This window comes from Mesocricetus auratus, unplaced genomic scaffold (genome assembly GCF_017639785.1).
Source record: "Mesocricetus auratus isolate SY011 unplaced genomic scaffold, BCM_Maur_2.0 Super-Scaffold_100009, whole genome shotgun sequence".
Lineage (NCBI taxonomy): Eukaryota > Metazoa > Chordata > Mammalia > Rodentia > Cricetidae > Mesocricetus > Mesocricetus auratus.
In genome coordinates this window covers 47584215-47596716 of record NW_024429193.1, presented here as the reverse complement: position 1 = coordinate 47596716, position 12502 = coordinate 47584215, and positions in this window count along the sequence as shown.

Here is a 12502-nt window from a genome sequence, read left to right as displayed (position 1 = left end):
AAAGTAAAATGAAAGCCATCTTCCTGCCCATTAATTAGCACATTGATATTCTTAACCTACAGACTGTGCATGTTTTCCATATTTTGTATATATTACCCCAGAGTATGAAATCTAAGAATGAGGGGAACAAAAATTAAATTAGTTCCTTATCTAAGGCTTTTAGATGCTCTGGTTCAAACCCCTCAAGGATAATGCACTGAAATTACAGTTTGCATAATTATTTCCTCATGATTTAATTGAAAACATTAAAGATTAAGCGCATGGATGCCAGGGACTTTAATGCAGGGCAACATATTTCCCCCTTTAATCTCTGCAGCATTTTCAGCCTATAGAGTTTAAACAAAAGTTTCTGTGGAATATAGGATGAGTTTAGATGTGGTGTTGGGCCACTGTATGGTGTAGGTGCCTTAGGCTCCTAGGGGGAGCAGTGGCTAGTCATTGCCCTCTCCCATTTCTAAGTTAATTCTGTCCATCAGTGTCACCCCCTCCCCATTTTCAAACCCTCACTCTGACAGCTCAGAACTGCAGGCTTCTTATTTACCTGGGCCTTATGACACCCAGCTTGTCCTTTCTTCCCATGTCACCCCTCTACCTCCTGAGTTACATGCTGGGCACCTGCTGGCTATTCTCGGCGCTGTCTCTTCCTTCTCTGTCACATGTTACCTTGGAATTTGCCTCTAGTATGACCTCCATTTTCTTTCTGTCCTCATTGCCCTAAGCCAGTGATGCACTGCCTCCTCTGATTCCCACTTCCTCCTTTGTTTCATATTAGGGTGAAGCTGATGGGGGATGTCCTTCTATATGTTTCTCTTATTGGTTGATGAATAAAACACTGTTTGGCCAATAGCTAGGCAGAAAGAATAGGCAGGGCTACCAGACCAGGAGAATGCCAGGGAGAGAGGAAGAGAGAAGAGATGCCATGTAGCCGCCAAAGGAGTAAGCGTTCCAGACATTCTCTGGTAAGCCAAGACCACATTAAATTCATAGATTAGTAGTTATGGGTTAACAATTAAGAGAGAGCTAGCCAATAAGAAGCCCAAGCCATGGGCCAACAGCTTAATAATTAATATATCTCTGTGTGCTTACCTGGGGCTGAAGGGCGGTGGAATCTGGTGGGACAAGAACCCTTGAAACATAAGCTGTAGAACAGAACATCCAAGGACCTTCCAGCTTTGTTCAGTTTGACCTCGGGAGTCCTCTTCTCTCCAGTCTCCTCTGCCCTTACATCTAGATTCCTGGCAAAGAGGCAGTTCCGGGTATCATCTCTGTTGGCACTTGCCCGTACTGCCCTTGCACAATCCCTCTCCTGAATAAATGCCTCTTTCCCTTACTAACCAGCCTCTCCCATCAGATAGAGAAGGAAGTAATTTCATTGACCTAGTCTTCCTGTGGTCTAGACTAGAGGGTTGGTTTCAGCTACCGTCACAATGGGATTCTGGGCACTGAAGGTCAGGAGACTAGTAGGTCTTACTCAAACTTGTGTCTTGGTGTCTAACAAGAATATTGTAATTAAAAAAAGTGTCTTGAGTAAGAAGGATGCCACGTGACAGAGTTCAAGTGGAGGGGCTTTTTATTAAGGAAAAAGGATGGTAAAAAGGGGAAAGGGGAGGGGGAAGGCCAGCCTCCTGGGACAGGAGCAATAGGAGAGAGGAAAGACAGGCAGAGAGAGACAGAGAGACAGAGAGACAGAGAGACAGAGACAGAGAGAGAGAGAGAAAGAGAGAGAGACAGACAGACAGACAGAGAGATGGAGAAAAAGAGAGAGTGGGATAGGAGGACAGGGCCCTTTTAAAAGGGAGCATAGTGAATAGGCACAGGTGGTGCTCTTAGTGGCAGCAGCTGAGGGCATATCCTGTCAGAATTCCAAAGGCAGCTCAGTACAAATGCATAAATTCTAACAAATATCTTTTTTTTTTGTTTTTTTGAGACAGGGTTTCTCTGTGGCTTTGGAGACTGTCCTGGAACTAGCTTTTGTAGACCATGCTGGGCTCGAACTCACAGAGATCCAACTGTCTCTACCTCTCGAGTGCTGGGATTACAGGCATGCACCACCACTGCCCAGCACAAATATCTTCTTAATATGTGTTCTGGCTAGTTTTATGTCAACTTGACTCAATCTAGAGTCATCTGAAAGGAGGGAACTTTAACTTAGAGAATGTCTCCATAAGATCTGGCTGGACATGCTCTTAATTAGTGGTTCATGGAGGGAGGGACCATCCCATTGTGGGTGGTGCCATTCCCTGGGCTGGTCCTGGTTTCTATAAGAAAGCAGGGTTGAGCAAGCTATGAGGAGCAAGTCAGTAAGCAGTACTCCTCCATGGCCTTTGCCTCATCTCCTGCTTACAGGTTCCTTCCCTGTTTGAGTTCTTGTCCTGACCTCCTTCAGTGATGGACTACAATGTGTGGGTGTAGGGCAAATAAACCCTTTCCTCCCCAACCTGCTTTTTGGTCATGGTGTTTCGTTGCAACAATACAAACTCAAACTAAGACAGTATATGTGTACTAAATGGAATTGTTTCTTATCTTTCTTTACCAATCAACACTTTCATTTTTATTTTCCCACATTCCTAGTAGAATAGAGCACTTTTGCTCTTCAGTATGATGATGGTGGTAGTGGTGATAGAATGTTTATGCTCGTTTAGTACTTTCCAAAGAGCAGACACCATGTTCTGGAACCTCACAAGTATAATTCCCTTTACTCCCCACAATTAGTTGCTTTTCTATTACTTTGCAGCTGTGAAGGTCAGAAGATGGATTGTGGGAGAGAACTCATCAGTTCTCTCCTACTTTGTGGAACCTTGGGGTTGAACTCAGTCCATCAAGCTTGAATGCTAGCACTTTTATGCATTAGACCACCTCTTTGGCCCCAGAATAATGTTTAATTAGAGTTGTTAAATTGTCAAATTAATAGACAAGTAAAAAAAACCCAGATGATAAAGAGGCTAGAGTTGGTATGAGGAGGGCATGGGCTGGAGGCTAGCATTCTTGCAGGAAACTATAGTTCATTGGGTACCAACTCAGGTGAGATGCCAGATTAGAAGATACTGTCACCTGATGTGATGATACAGGGTCAGGATAAGAAATAATAGACTGGGCTCCCAAAGTCCATTTGTACCTCAGGGCTAAATACTGGTAAACTATCCAAGGGGCCATAGACTACGGAGGTCTCCTCACTGGCACCACGTTCAGGGGGTCTGGATCAGTCTCATGCTGGCCTCTCAGTCACCAGTCTGGGGTCCATGAACTCCCCCTTGTTCAGGTCAGCTGTTTATGTGGGTTTCACCAGCCAGGTCTTGACTCCTTTGCTCATCACATCTTCCTCTCTGCAACTGGATTCCAGAGTTCAGCTCAGTGTTTAGCTGTGGGTGTCTGCCTCTGCTTCCATCAGCTACTGGATGAAGGCTCTAGGGTGGCATATAAGGTAATCATCAATCTCATTATTAGGGAAGGGCATTTAAGGTAGCCTCTCCACTATTGGTTAGTTGTTGTCATCCTTGTAGATCTCTGAAAATCTCCCTAGTGCCAGATCTCTTCTCAAACCTGTAGTGGTTCCCTGAATCAACCGAATCAACCTTCCTGCTCCCCCATGCTCTCCTCTCCTCTTCTCCTCCTTTCTTTCTCCCAGATTCCTCCCCCCTCCCCTGACCTCATGTTCCCAATCCCCTCAGGAGGAACCCTTTCCACATGGAGAGATATTGTCTCAGCCTGGACACCCGGGGGAGGGCCTAGGCCCTGCCTGGATGATATGACAGACTTTGAAGATTCCCCATAGAGGGCCTTACCCTCTCTGGGGAGAGGAGGGGGGATGGGGTGGGGGATTGGGTGTGTTGCTGGGGGTGGGGGAGGAGGGGAGGATGAGAGGCCTGGGATTGACATGTCAAGCAAGTTTGTTTCTAATTTAAATAAAACTAAAAAAAAAAAAGAGTTCATTCATGGATCAGTCCTTTCAGCCTGAGCTGGAGGTGAGAGCTTGTGGCTGGCTGCTGTGCTTTTCTAATATTCAGCTTGAAGCTTTAATGAATCATAAATAGTATCTCACCACTAAAAAAATAGACTGTATCCTTCAAAAAGGAAAGCAGGAAGGACACTGAAAAAGCACCGAGAGAGTGGACTAGGATTCTCTAGAAGAACAAACAAAGAGGACCTATTAGATTGTCATGTGAGATGCAGTCCGGTAGTTCAACAATGACTATCTTCACACTGGAGAGGCCAAGAACCCAGCAGCTACTCAGCCCACGAGGCAGGAAGATTCCTGGAGAGTTGCTGGTCTTCAGTCTACATTGGAAGCCTAGAGAAAGTGGGTTCTGATGTCAGGGAAGGAATGCAGCAACAGTGTCTGTGGTGGCAACAACAGGACAGATGATCTCACCAGCCAGACGAGAAAGCAATGAGGCAAAAAGCAAAGCCTCTGCCTGGGGCCTCTTCTTACCTGTGTTGACACCTGGAGGCGCTGCTCACAGGGTGGGACTTCTCCACCGAAGTCACCTGCTCACAGATGAGTCCATCAGCTCATCTCTTAGTTTATTCCAGGTTGGTAACCCAGATAAGCCACCACAGGACATGATAGCATAGCTGAAAAGTGTGAAGACATGGAGGCCATGGTGATCATAATTCTAGCCACTCTATACTCTGAGGGGGATAGGAAGCAGAAACTTTATCTGACCATTAAGCCACCCAGCCCCAGTGGAAAGAGTTTGGCAGACTTACCCACAGGAAAAGCCCATAGTTCTTGTAAGCCTTAAATTCATTGGCAAGTTTTGGTGAGACAGTGATACCTTTGGTGAGTTGGGTCAAAAGAGAAGCATTCCATTTGGACATTCCTCCTGGCTTGGCCAGCTGTGGTCAGATGACATCTTGAGAGGAAATCTATCTGAAATGTAGCTACCCCAGAGGCCTGAGAACCATCACAAGATAGGGAGCATGAAGTCAACCTGCCCCAGGTATTGGGTGAGAGAGTAATGGAAAGAAATCATGAAAACTGACAAACTGAAAAGTATGAGCAGCCGGAGGCTCAGTTTAGGCACTGAAGTGTACAGGGGGGAGGTAACGCATCCTCCATGACTAGGAGTTGCTCCTATCAGCTGAGAGTAACTTTGGAGTTTGATGGCAATGAGTTCGTGATCCGCAGTAGATCAAAACCCGTGATCACCTATCTGCCATGAGGTTCACTGTTACAGAAACCTTTGAAGCTCCAAAAAATCATGTGACATTCTCAGTGCTTAGATGGTTTTGAAAGCAGAGGTACATCCCCCTATGATAATCTACTGTATTGTTTTCAAAACACTTTGGACAGAACATTAGCTACCTCAGAGTATGCAAACTATAGAGTTTTAGGCAGTGAGAGAACCTGCTCATCTCATAGACTGTAAAGCCTACTGTGGGTATCAAAGTGACGACATTCTGGTGGACATTGGACACTTGTGAACCTACCTGGAAGACTTTAATTTTGGATGACCCAGAAAGAAATTGCTTTAACACTTCATCTTTTCTATTTTTGCCAACTAAGGTTTTAGTTAGTGTACAAGTAACTGGCTTCATTATAAGACCTCTGCGTGTATTCATCTTTGTATATTTAGAGCCATTATTGAGAGAGGTTTCTGAGTCTTACAGTTTTGTAGGTGATTTTTTTTTTCTGGTTGGTTGGATTATAGGTTGTCCTTCTTTATTTTCTGTCTGCTTGTTTACCATGCCGAACACGATGGATTCTTTTCTAGTTCTTTTAGAATCTGCTCTCACGACAGTTACTGTTTCCTCTGCAGTCTTGATGGAGACTATCTTTCTCCTTTGTCTTTAGGGAGGGACTCATTAAGTATTTTCTGCATGGCCGCCTTGGTGGCCATGAATTGTTTTAGTTTGTGCTTGTCCTTCCTTAAAAGTCAGTATTGTTTGATGTACAAAACTTGACTGGCAGCTGTTTACTTTCACACCTTGTAGGTTGTTGTTGGGCTTCTAGGTTTCTCTTTAAAAAATGTGACACTGTTCCAATGTGCTTGCCTTTTTAAGTAGGTTTTTCTCTCACAAATTTTTCCTTTTCTCTTTTATGTATCATGTGTGCATGTATGTGCACATACATGTGGTGGAGACTCACCTGCATGTGTTGGTCAGAGCTTGACTTTGGATGTCTTCTTCTATCATTCCAGTATAGCTTTGAGACAAAGTCTCTTACTGAACCGCTTGTCTAGACTGACTGGCAAGTAAGCCTTGTCTCTGCCTCTCTCTGCCACTCCTCCTCCCCACAATAGTTACAGAGCTGAGCTGCTGCTCTTAGATATGACATGGATGCTGGCATCTTAACTTAGGTCCTCATGCTTTCCAGCAAGTACTTTATTCACTGAGACACCTACTCAGACCTATGGCTCCTAAAATTATTTCTTTGTTTTGCAGTTTTGGCATCTTACCTCTAAGGTGTCTTGGATGATTACTTATTTAATCATGGGTATTTAGGGTTTTAAATGTCTCTTGTGTTTGTATGCCCATTACTTTCATTGTTTTGTAAATTTTCTTTGCTATAATTGCATTCAACAGATTTTTCTTTTCTTTTCTTTGAGATAGGGTTTTTCTGTGTAGCCATGTTTGTCTTGGAACTCTCTCCATAGACTAGGCTGCCTGGAACTCAGAGATCTGCCTGCCTCTACCTCCTGAGTGCTGGGATCAAAGGCAGGCACCACCACTGCCAGGATCAACAGAGCTTTTTAATGATTTTATTTTTATTTCATTTTCTTCTTCTATTTTATGAATTATTAGGTTCAGTTTCTTAATTTAAAAATTTAAAATTTTAATCTGTGTGTGTGTGCATGCACATATGTGTATGTGTAGGTGTGTGTGTGTGTGTGTGTGTGTGTGTGTGTGTGTTTAGGTCAGGGGACAACTTGCAAGTGCTTGTTGTCATTTACCATGTAGGTCCTGGGGACCAAACTGAAGTTGTTAGCCTTGTTGGTAAGGATGGCTGAGCCATCTTGCTGACCCAGGTTTGGTCTCTTGATCATATTTCAGAGTTGTAGTCATGTTCTTTTCTTCACTCACTCACACTGACATTCAGTATTGCCTTAACCTTGGTTAAAGAGGATTCACATTTAGTATTATAAAGAACCAACATTTTAAACACAAAAATCTAATCAATAAAGAAATGCGAACAGTTGTTAGAAATACAAGCGTCCAATGCATATTTGGAAAAGTATAAAGCACCCTTAGTCACAAGAGATGTGGAAAGTGAGGCTGCACTGAGATCTGCCTCCCCTTGGTCAGCGTGGCTGCCGTGGAGAAGCAGAGGAGAACAGGTGCTAACGAGTGTGAGAAGAGCTGCTGGTGGGAATGTAGCTGGAGTGGCTTCTGTGACCCATGTGGAGCCCCATTTGATCCAGATGTATGGGTATATTCTCCGAAGAAGCTAAGTCAGCACATCACCGAGACGCTTGCATACCCCCGTTAGTTACCATACAAATCACAACAGCCGAGATACGGAGCCAGATCAGGAGCCTGCGAGCAAGTGAGTAGACTAAGAAAACGTGGTGCATACACACAGCAGAGTTTTGTTCAGCTTTAAAGGATGAAATGATTGGTATTGCAGGAAAAGGAATGGAACCAGAGACCATCATTTAAAGGAAACAAGTCATGTCCAGGAAAACAACTATCATATGTAAAAGCTAGCTTTAAATAAACACATGAACAAAAGTGTATGAGTGTGACTTGAAGTAGAAGTAGGATTATAAGGGAAAGGTCTAAAGAGAGGAGTAGAGTAGCAAGAGAGGATAATTGAGGAAAGGAAAATCATATTTACATCTAGACTGTATATTTATACATATCTGTATGTATATTTATATCTCTTCACATGACACACAGAGGGGTGACTATCTGGAGGAGAAGGGAGCCAGAAACATGGAGAGGAGGAGGTATGAGGGGAGGGTAGCTTGATGGGAGAATATGCATAAGACGAAAAGTCATGTATTTGCAAAATGTCACAATCAAACTCATTTGTCTTAGTTACTTTTCTATTGCTGTGAAGAGACATCAAGACCAAGGCAATTTATAGAAGGAAGTGTTTTCCGGGGTGAGTCCATGACCCTCATGGTGAGGAGTGTGGCAGCAGACAGGCAGGCATGGTGCGGTAGCTGTAGCTGAGAGCTTACGTTCCTTATATACAACTAGAAGATGGAGTTGGGGATAGAGAGATAACTAACTGGGAATGGAGTGAGCTTTTGAAATCTCAAAACCCACCACCTCTGGTGATGCTGCTCTTCCAACAAGGCCATGCCTTGTTATCCTTCCCAAACAGTTCCACTAACTGGAGACCAAATGTGCAAACATATGGGTCTGTGGGGGCCATGGTCATTCAAGCCACCACATCACTAATTTATAAACTTATTATCGATGTTGTTGCCTATGCCAGTGACTCACCCTCCTCCTCACCCTGACTTTGCTTCTTCACTGACTCTGGAGAAAATACTCATGCTCTGTCATGCTACTCAAGTCCAGTAAAATAATTAGGACCCCACATTTTGCTTGGTGTAGACACAAGCTAAATGCCAAGAATGATGTTGGGTTATTCTCTGAGATTTGATATTTTAATTACCGGTGTGTTCTGCAAATACAATTAGTTATGCTAATAAGGCATTAAGTGAAACACAAGCTGGGCTGAATGCTGAGAAAGGTTTTTGCTGACTACTTCATTAAACATATGTGAGGAAGTGAGTCAACCATTTCGGCTGAAAGGAAATCCAGTCGACAATGGGCAGGAAATAAAGGCACACCATCAGGGCTTAGAGATATATGAATGTGAGAAGTAGAGTTTTGAAGATCGGAAATATTGGCTTTGGTTTAGATGAGTAAAACTATAGAGAATTAATGAGGTTTTGTTTATTCATTCATTTTTCCTGTATCAGGTACTTTTACAAGACTGTGAAATGGGATGTGGAACAGTACTAAGGGCCTAATGGCCTGATCATTACAAATCTAAGAAGCTAACATTAATCAGGAATTTTCAAGATAACCACAGGCTAGTTGACAGTTTGAGAAAAATCATTTACTATTACTTTTATCTTGAAAAAAATCTCTTGTTTTCCTTTCCCTCTGTTTTTTCACCTGTAGTGTTAAGAATTGAACTTAGGTCTTCACTCATGGCAGAGCATTTTTAATTCTATTTCTATTTTTAAAATGCTGAACAGTCAGAAATGTATAAAATTAACTGTACAACTTAATAAAAAGTAAAATAAGTGGCTGCGTACTCAGGCCTCAGCTTAAGATATAGAACATTATGAAAACTTAGGAGGCTCCCAGGAACATTCTCCCAATTAATCTACTCCCCAATGGTAATTACCCTGAAATTTGTACTAACTAGTCATTTCTGTGGCTATTTTCTTTCTGTATGTCTATCTGCACATTTTTGAAAATTGGAAATATCTGATGTTGGGAAGCTCCACCCAGCCCCACTCCTCCCAGACCCCACCCCTGAGAAAGCCTGAAATGGGCAGTTCCTCCCCTGGAACTGCTCAAGACCACCTACAGGCTATTTTTTCATATTTACTTTATAATTATCTTTTTTATTAAAAATTTTTATTTTTAAATTTAAATTCAAATTAGAAACAAGGTTTCTTCACATGTCAATCTCACATCCCTCTCTCTTTCCCTCCCCTCCTCCCACTCCCTCCCACCACTCACCCAATACCCCCTCCTTTCCCCAGGGAGGGTGAGTTCTTCCATGGGGGTGTCCATAGTCTGTCATTTCATTCAGGGCAGGGCCTAGAACCTCCCCCAAGAGTCCAGAGTGAGAGTACATCTCTCATTGTGGGATGGGCACCTAATGTCCATTTGTATGCCAGGAATAAAAACTGGTCAACTACCAAAGGTCCCATAGATTGCCTAGGCCGCCTCACTCACTACAGGCTATTTAAGACCAGGCCCATAGATCTGCTACCTGCTCTCCCTGCTGCCTTCCCCAGAGTCACCTGGGAGTGCTCTGCTTTGCTCTGTTTAGTGAATCTGAATTTATTAATTTGGTTTGATGTGGCTTAGTGCATCGGGGGAGGGAGCTCTAACTGGGGATCCAATACTTATCACCTAAGCTAATCTAAGTTTATTTTGTACTATATCTTTCTATTCAAGGCTATAGGTCATGTCTCCATTTGTTTAGGCCTTCCATAGTTTCTCACAGCAAATTTTCATGTTTATTATGTAAAAAGTGACCCTAAGTGACAGAAGCTAACTTGAAGAGTCTCCACCTTGTATAATTCTAAGTATGTGACATTTTGGAAAAGCAAAAGCACAGAGACACTAAAAGACAAGGAGTTAAGCTGGGAGGTGGTGGCGCACGCCTTTAATCCCAGCACTCGGGAGGCAGAGGCAGGCGGATCTCTGTGATTTCAAGGCCGGGTTGGTCTGACAGCCTCCAAAACAATACAGAGAAACCCTGTCTCGTAAAAAACAAACAAACAAAAAAGACAAGGAGTTTCTTGAGACTTAGGAAGGGAAAAGGGGATTGTCTTAGGGTTTCATTGCTGTGAAGAGACACCATGGCAATGACAACTCTTATAAAGCAAAACATTTAATTGGGGCTTGCTTACAGTCGCAGAGGTTTAGTCCATTATTCTCATGGCAGGAAACACAGTATGCAGCAGGCATGGTTCTGAATAAAAAGGTAAGAATTCTATACCTTTATTGGCAGGCAGCAGGAAGTGAACTGAGACATACTTCCTCCAACAAGGCCATACCTACTCCAATAAGACCACACTTCCTAATAGTGCCACTCCCTGTGAGCCTAAGGGAGCCAATTACATTCAAACTGCCACAGGGATGAATAGGTAAAGGACAGTGAATTTTTAGTGTGGTGAGGCAATTTGATGTGAAAGCATACAACAAACATGATAGTGACTTGTTAAAACCTGCAACATGAAGAATAACACTTTAATGTAAACTATAGACTATAGTTAATAGAAGTACTATGTGCAGGGAAGGATGAGGGTGCAGAATGGGTACATGAACCTTTCTATGTTAGCTCCAGTGTCCTGTAGATCTAAACTTATACTACAAAATGTAATTCCATTAATTATTAAAAGATAACTCTGGGTAATGTTGGTGTACCTGAGAGGCAAGGGCAGGCAGAATCTTTGAGTTTGAAGCCAGCTTGGTCTACAGAGCAAATTCCAAGACAGCCAAGGTTACACAGAGAAACCCTGTCTTGAGAAACAAAATAAATAAATAAATAATAAGGAGACTAGAAAATCTTTTCAGTGTTAATTCCAAATATAATATGTATGCCTTTTTATAAGTTAATTAAAAATAATATAAGGAAAATACAAACATCTTATTAGATCATACTTTGATCCTCTTGACTTTAATATAGTATTATTTACAAAGCAAGATTCAGTTTGTAAATGATAGAACCTATCTCATTAAAATTTCATCCACTATCACTTAACTTCCCTTGAACACTGAGATATATTGAATTCCTTCTTTTGAATGTCATGTCAGTCAGTTTTTAGAAGTTTCTAAACCATATTTTCTAATGTAGTAGTATTACTGATCTTAATCTATGGAGTTATCTATGATGCTCTTGGATATAAATAAATCATTTTTCACCCCTAATCTCAGGGTAGATATCTGTTTGAAGTTTAAGGGCAATAATTAGCTCCATAGTTGTTGGCAGAAACTCAAATATGACAAGTGACATCAGGACAGTCAACACAATTACTGTGCAGACCTTTATTTCCTGAAGTTTAATTGACAGTGGTCTATGTGTACTACTTGAAAAGTGGTCCATAAAACATATAACTGACAGAAAAAATGTTAGAAAACATATTTGTGTGTCTTAAAAAATCTTTATCCAATCTCTTACCCTGGAGATATTATAACGAGAGATATCTTCAGCCAGCAGATTCAGATGGACATACCTTTCCAACCCAATACACAAGAATTAGGTTGGAAGGCTATGAATAGCTCATAAATAAGGTCACATTGTGAAATTTAGCAACATGGCATTCATGTGATTGCTCTATGACACAGAAACTGCTCCAAGATCATCTTCAGTAGTCTTCAGCATTCTATAGCTGGTCATTATATCTTCTTGCACGAGATTTTGTGGTAAAACGCAAAGTCTTCTGATATGAGCAATGAGATTCCAGGGGAGCAAAGCCAGGAAGCCAGATTTCTTCTTCAACTGCCCTTTCTTCTTGGCTTTCTGCTTTGAAGCATACACGTGTAAAGTTCAGACAAAGACTCCAGAAACTCTGACACTAACAGCTTTCCTGTGTTATAGTGACCCGACTATCCCTCTTAATTTATTTGTTAGGCTCAATTGTTATGATTCTGGGTGAGATTGGACCTCGGCAGGTGGATCCAAACCACAGTCAGTGAGGGACAAACATGCTATGCAGACAGAGCTTATGTGGGAAGTTTTACTGGGGAAAGGGAAGAAAGTGGGAGAGGGAGGGGAAGGGAGGGAGGGACTGGGGGAGAGAGAGAGAGAGAGAGAGAGAGAGAGAGAGAGAGAGAGAGAGAGAGAGAGAGAGAG